Raw genomic sequence first — 7,407 nt, forward strand, 5'->3', positions numbered from 1 at the left:
CTATTGACTTTGGGCTCTTAGAGCCGCTGCGAAGATCATTTAAAAAAAAACAAAGAAAACTTTCAGGTATCGTCAATAACAAGAAAATCAGAAGACCTTGTTGGGGAATTATGCAAAATATTTCAATTCGCTATCGAAATAGCTTCGAAGTGTTAGGGTAAAATAGATTTAAACAAAAAAACAAGAGTATAGACTATATACTTGTTACAAAAGGATAATGGCGTTTATTGAGATTCGTTATACACTCGGTTTGGTTAATGACTTAATTATATATCTTACCCGGGCGTTTGACTCAAAAAGGGAGTGTTAGGCCCATCTACAAGGGCGTACAGAGACCTGATACATCGCGCCAGCCCATTACCTGTGTAGTCTCTAGCTGTAAAAGCAGAGAATGAAAGTCTGTACATAATCAGTCAGGAACCACTTATGTTTAGGCTCCACAGATATTACTTCTTAAATGAATCATTTCGACTGCTATACACAAGTCAGCTTACTAACATTAAGGCTGTGTCCCTGTTTTGCTTGAACACTCCGTTTTTTTGAAGAGTAAGGATCATTTCAACCATCAAATAATACACACGACTTACTAAAGACAAAGCAACACTTGTGGCAAATCAGTAAAAGCACATAATAAATGTCATATTATATGTACAATCGACCTTTGCTGCTTTAGCTTATTTTGCATGTTTTTTATCCATAATTTTTTTCTCCATCCGACATCAATCCACAATTTTCGCACAAATCAACCATTTGACCTATCAGAGCGCTTCTGGATAGGGGTTTGTATCTGATAGGCGTCTTGTCATTAATTACCTTATTCCGAGAATCTCAGGGCTCTCTGACCTCATTGCATGATGGACCCGTTACCAAAGTAATTAGTGTCCATTGCCAGTCAGTTTTCCAGTCTTTCGTTGGACGTACTACTGCTGCCTCTCCCTCCGGACGAATCATCAGGTCTTTGGCGTCGCCTCCGTTATCAGACATGTTGTTACGAATACCCTTTTGAACCTTTTAGTGATAAGGCCAAAAGCCGCTGCATATTCGTGGTACCAGAGTAACCCAAAAACATTGATTGAGGAGAACTGACTTTTACCGTTATTTTATCATTTGCACGAGCTCACCCATGACCTCACTCTATCCGAAACGCGCTCACTTCTTTTGAACAGCCAACCCAAGCTCTAATCATATGAGTCACGTATATATATTGTGGAGAGTGATCTTATTCGTCTGGTATCTTAGCTGTCAAACGACGAAGCTTTCTCGAGACTGGTCGACGTCCCGATGTCGGATGAATCTATGAGTTTTTGTCAGATTTTTTCCAATTGAACCTAAGTCGTTAAATGTGTCAGTTTTATACTAATACTAAGGCTATTAATATGGGGGAAAGCTGAAAGAAGTTAGGCGATCCTTCTAGAACTAAAATCAATGTTCTGAACATTACGCCCGGTAGTGCCGTTAACCGTTGCTAAGAACGAGTGGCTGCCTCCAGCATGAGACGAAGTGCATTTACGCCTGTGTTCGAACCCAGACCCCCAGAACGTGTCCTTATGTTTAATAGTAAAACAGGCTACCTCTACACTTTTGCGGGGGCGGAATGATCCCCTAGAACTGGCTTGCGCTAATTGTTCCCTGCAATAAGATTAAGATGTGTGTCGATTTTATTTCGGCATTGCCCATGATATTAATTTGCTTCAGATATACTTGTTTATACGAAGTGGATCATTTTAAACATGAACATCAGCTTAAGTATACTTTCAATATTGTTAGCTCATACACTATGACAAAAAGAGAGTTACTCTCGCGCAACGCGCTTCGTTTGCTTACAATGAGTATATCTCATGAGGCTCAGCTTGATTACCTACTGTCGCCTTAAATTAGGAACAGCAACCTATGTTTTTGATTTGGGAAAATAAGGTTTTTCGGTTGCCCGATTTCGATCTTCAGCATATCTCAAGTTTCCATTATTAGAACCAGGAAGTATTACGACAATCGGGAACGTCTGATGCCTTTTATCATTACGATCTGGCAACGTTTTTCAACGCTCAGTATATAAAAGGTGCATTCCCGCTGTTTGACACTGTTTTCAAGGTAAATAGTTGCGTGCAATTGGTCTATCATGTAAAATATCTTGATGAAGAGGGATGAGAGTGAATGCCCACAGGGGTACGCGTACCTTTCTAGCAAATTGGTTGAAGTTTAAAGAGGGACATTGCATCACATGTACATACAGGTAAAGAAAATGACTATACGTTTCTATTAAAATACAGCGTAGTGATAAAATGTGTTCATTTTTCACTCAGAATAAAGGTAACCTCATAAAGTCTATGGTGAAATCTAATGCTGGCTCACGTAAAAACAACCAATGACAAAAGTAGTCATTTTTAAAAGACTAATACCTAAAGTATGGAGTTTAACGTTAACGATTCAATTAAAAAAAAAAAAAGTCCAGCTGTCGTAAGTTTACCGTTTTAGTCGTAGTAATATTCTGCTAAGAGCATGATCAGTATTATGTTATTCGAGGTTACCCCGAAAACCCAACTTCGTGTACGGAGTTTATCACTACTTTATCTTAATACTAATTTGAGTACACTTAGGAAGGGCGCTCTTTGCTATAGGATAGCTGCAGTAGTTCATTAACCGTTACCATCTAGCAGTTTATTCGGTCTCCTGTTTTCCATTGACAATAACCAGTTTCAGGATTAGTGAAATGGTCGGCCTTAACGGCGTAAGGATCGCCTACACTTAGCAGGTTAACAGTTTGGCTTTCCCCTTAGGCGTTGGTTTCCACCACGATGATCATGACAGCTACAAGAAAGGAACGACATTCTGCAGCTGGCAGAAGCTTGCGGAAAGGATACTCTGACGGCCACGAGACACAGCTTGCACGCGGCGGTCCAATAGCTACTCCCACCGGCATTACGGTGACTGGCGCGACTGCTCGCTCAGCTAAGTAGTTCCTTTTGTTTCTCTTCAACAAGTGGCTTAAACCCGTTTCAGCTTTTCATCAAGCGACCGCTCACTCCTTTGCTTCGTATAAGCTTCGGCATAGAGCGGGCAGAGGAACAGCTGAAAGGAAATATAAAAAAAAAAAAAAAAAAAACAGATAATTTTACTCACAACTGGATTACAGTGAAGCGTCTTTTGATGTGACAAATTTATCGTTACTTTTACACATCCCACCCGCTTCTCACTAGGGCCTTAATTAAGTAGCCTATAATGAGACGAGGGTTATTGCGCAGGTTCACCGGTGGAGAAACTACCTGAAAGACCGGGTTAGAAAGAAATGAATTAGAGTAAAATAGGAAAAAGTGCAATATCATAACGAGCGAAATCTAGTCCGGTGTTGTGCTGTACATCAAGCTCCTGCGTGCGCGGCTAATTCATTGGTAATCAGAAATTTTTCAACAGTAGTTCATCAAGTTGCACCAAGCTAAAAGTCATAATAAAGTTAGTATTGTATGATACGATGAAACTAACGAATAATAGAGCACGAAACAGTGATTAAAAACCATCATCAGGTTTCTCCAGCAGACATGCTACGATCCGATATAGTGTCTGATCGCGGTAAAACCCGAAGCATTCACTATTGGGCATAGTAGGAGCTAGTGTATTTTCTACGTTCCTTCTTCCAACATTAAGAACCCATCGACAAGGAAACTAAAGGACAAGTTCCTGCTAAGCGCAAAGCAAGTAAGCGATAATTGTGCTCTGCACAAATATATGTCTCTCTGTATGGTTTTGCAACTGTGTACGGACGTCCCGATCTGGGTGCATAAAAAGCAGTCGGACATGATCATCGAACACAATAACCTGGAAAGAGAGAATTCAAGTTAGACGAGATGGGGACGGGAGGGAAACCGGGAATCGGAGATCTCTTGGGAAGGAAGCAGTCAACTGTAGCTAAACTGTGGTCGGCCGTCACTCCGGGGAGGACGCGAGGACTCGAAGTTGCCATGCGAACAAGAACGAGAAACCAGAGAGAAGTAGCGCAGCTATCGTTGATGCCAGAAATTCCTCTATTCACTCAAATCACATTAAGCACATTAGCGACAAAGTAAGAAAAACCTACCTCTGCTTAGCACTGACGACAACCACGAGCAAGTTTGGTGAGCAGCGCGCGCCTCGCCACTCTACGAGATCATTGCTATCGTTAGCATTGGAGTTCGAAAAAGAAGACCGACCCCAGCGATCACGATTGGGGTGATGAAGAACATGGTCGCCAACTACTTCAAGACGATCTAGTAGTTCCGGCCGATTGCCAGTAGGACCGGGAAGGGACCTGTAGTGTGCACAAACTGACCGGTCGTGAACACAGCCGGTCTGATCGCACTACGGAAGCTGAGGGCCTAAGCAGGTCACTGGCACTAATCATGTCGGTCTTCGCTTCGCGGCCGCAAAACCACAGCGGGGTCGCTCTTTCAACAGCATTGGTGAGATGTCAAGCGTTCCACCACAGATGCGACACGTTTTGACTTGTCTTACAAATGTCCTTGTGATCAGTTCTTTCATCCGATCACAAAAAGGACCGGAGAATGCGATGTTGGCAATAAGGGGACTAATCTTAGATAAATTAGGGGTCTAGAAGTGGCGGTGGAGACAGCAGTAGCAAGTGCAGTATCAGTTTGACTGAAAAGAGTGCCAGGTTGTTCGATCTGTCACTAATATGCGCGGCGTGCGGTCGCGGCGTGCGGTCGCGGTGAGCAGCGGGAGTTCGATATAGTCACTACGGCTGTGCATAAGTGTTCCAACAAAAAGAAGCGACCCAATGTAATAGGGTACTAATACAAATGTCTACTTTGGTCAGAGCAAGCAAAAGATGGAAATGATGTTAAACGGTTGATCAGAACAAACTAATCGAATAAACCCTTGACGAACGAGATGGACAAGGACATAAGAAAATGGAAAATACATGGAAAAAAATCAAACTGTATGCTTGATCAATAGCAGTTTCTCGTCATTTTAAGTGGCCCTCGAGGCCAGGAAGGAGACTTCGTTCGATGGCGATGAAAATTCGATTTATATGAGAAAAACGAGCGATCCGCAACGTCTAAGTCGTTTACCATACTAAAAATAAACGTTCTAATGAACAGTTCGTACAAGCTGCATTTTGCAGCAGCCCCATTTATAGGTTGCTATATATATAAACCTTTAGGGTATCCAAAGCCATATAGCGAGTGTCAACTTCTAAATAGCCTTTAATTAATGAAGCACCAGCCAACGAAACTCAATACATATCTACGTTAAGTGTTAAGTTGCCCACAACTGTAAGCTGGTTAACTATTATCAGAGAACAATGAACTTAGAGGCAGAAACATCATGTAGTTCCGAAAGCGCGCTCATTAATTCAGTTCCTGTTTTCGGAAGATCACAGCCGTGCTGGAATCTATCGAAGATTAGTGAAATTACTGGATAAGGCAGCTTTCTAAGGGGCAAATAACAGTTCCGTACTCTTTATGCAAATCGAAATCCTACATAGTCTATACATATATATAAGGCAAAAACATTTACTAGTTCCGCCTGTAAGTGAGTTACTCAACTTTTCACGTAGCCCTAGGCAATGTAATAATATTGTTGTGAGGACTACATCTATAGCCAACGATGCTTTACTGTTCCTTGAAGCCTAAGTTAACACAAAAGCGGCAAGGTATCAGGTTCGAATCTGGCTAAGGTGATATTTTCCATGTATTCGTCAAAAGATACTGATCTCAATATATATCTGAAAGCATTCGATGCTAGACCACTTCATATGGCCCCCTTCCCATTCAGATAAATCTAGTTTGAAGCCTTTTACAATGATACGATTATTTTGAAAAACTGAAAAAATATCTAAAGCTAGAGAGAAACGCTTACAGGTTTCTATTTCTTAGCATCTATTGCGATTTGGCAGACGTACATGCCATCGAGCCTTTACCATAACTTGTGAAGTGATGTAGTCGGTCCTTGATAAACTTACGCACACTTAAAATTAACTCATTAATAACTATGCTCATAACGTATTTTTGTTTTTCGTATTTTGACTAAAATAATAGTTTGCTTCTTGATACAGTAAGATAGCAGAACTTTCAATGTGAAAAATTGTCTAGACATTTAAATCGTGTCTATTATATTCTAAAAGGAGCTGAAACCATTACCTTCTACAATGGTCCTTGTAGCAGTCGTTTATCGACTCGTTCAGGCGCCAAGATAAAGTGATCATCGCGGATGTTTGACTAACTCTCCTCGTTGCTCAGATGCCCTTGCTGCAGTTACTCTCATTTCTAAACCGTTCTAGCTGTATAAGGACAATATCCTCGGCTTCGGTGTATTCATTGACCGTGTATAGGCCTGACTACTGGTCAGAGAAGACGATCCGTTTGGAAAATCTTTTCAAGTGCATTTCTCATACGACTACGACGGCTACTATTGCAGCTGGTATTACTACCCAGACACATTGAGGGGAACCGATATCGGAGCGGGGGCTCTGAACGATCCGTCCGGCGTGCTTCGAACTACGTTTCCCTCTTGCTACCAACCTCCCACTCATTTGATGACCAAGAAGAGAACCCGCAAATGAAAAACATCATTTCACTTTTTCAAACATTCCCGCGGCGACACGCGGCACTACTCGAGCGCCACTACTATCTACTATGCTTCGACTCCTTTTCGAGCCTTGCGGTCTTGCCATCACTCACCCAGCCGAACCTTGAGTCGAGCGCCATCACGAAACTCCCTTCCAATACCCGCCAAACCTTCACCCGCATCGTATCCAAACGTATCGAGAAAAACTAACTTGCCACCAGTGTGAAATACGCCCTGGGCAGCCGATATCGAGCAAGGTTGGGGTTTTCTTTTTCCCGAATGGGAATAGATCTGGGATGAGAGGTGTTAAGGCGCCAAGGCCCCCTCCCCTGGCTTCAGTCGCTCACCGGCTAACTGCTGCGGTCCTGCCCTATCCGTTCCATCCATATGAGAATTACGAAGATGCTACGCTCAACCGTACGAACATATATATAAATGTCAGGGTGACAGGAGAAGCGCTGGACGGCGGCGTGCCAGTGGCAGAGTGTCTGCAATGCTCTGATAAAAATGCGTAGCTTCTTTTCGCCTCCCGCTGCTGATGCCTCTGCTGCAGAAAGAGGGGGGCTAAAAGGGTCTCAAAGGGGCCGCGCTGGTGGCACTATCGGAGAGTGCTCTTAGCTCGGAGCATTGGGTTCCGTCTTCCCGCTGTCGGTGCGAAGCATTACGAGAGCTACAGGCATTATTATTGGCATAGATGCAGGCGGCGGCCGCAATAGCGTAGCAACAGAAGAACGTGGAACAAGTGACAATAATAATATTTCATCACAGCCATCTTGTGGGCGGCAAGTCCTTGAGCCAAACGGACGAGGGAGTCCCTTTATCATGACGACCAACTGTATAAGCTAGTCG

The sequence above is a fragment of the Varroa destructor genome, unplaced genomic scaffold (assembly GCF_002443255.2).
Source record: "Varroa destructor unplaced genomic scaffold, Vdes_3.0 BEIS01000001.1, whole genome shotgun sequence".
NCBI lineage: Eukaryota > Metazoa > Arthropoda > Arachnida > Mesostigmata > Varroidae > Varroa > Varroa destructor.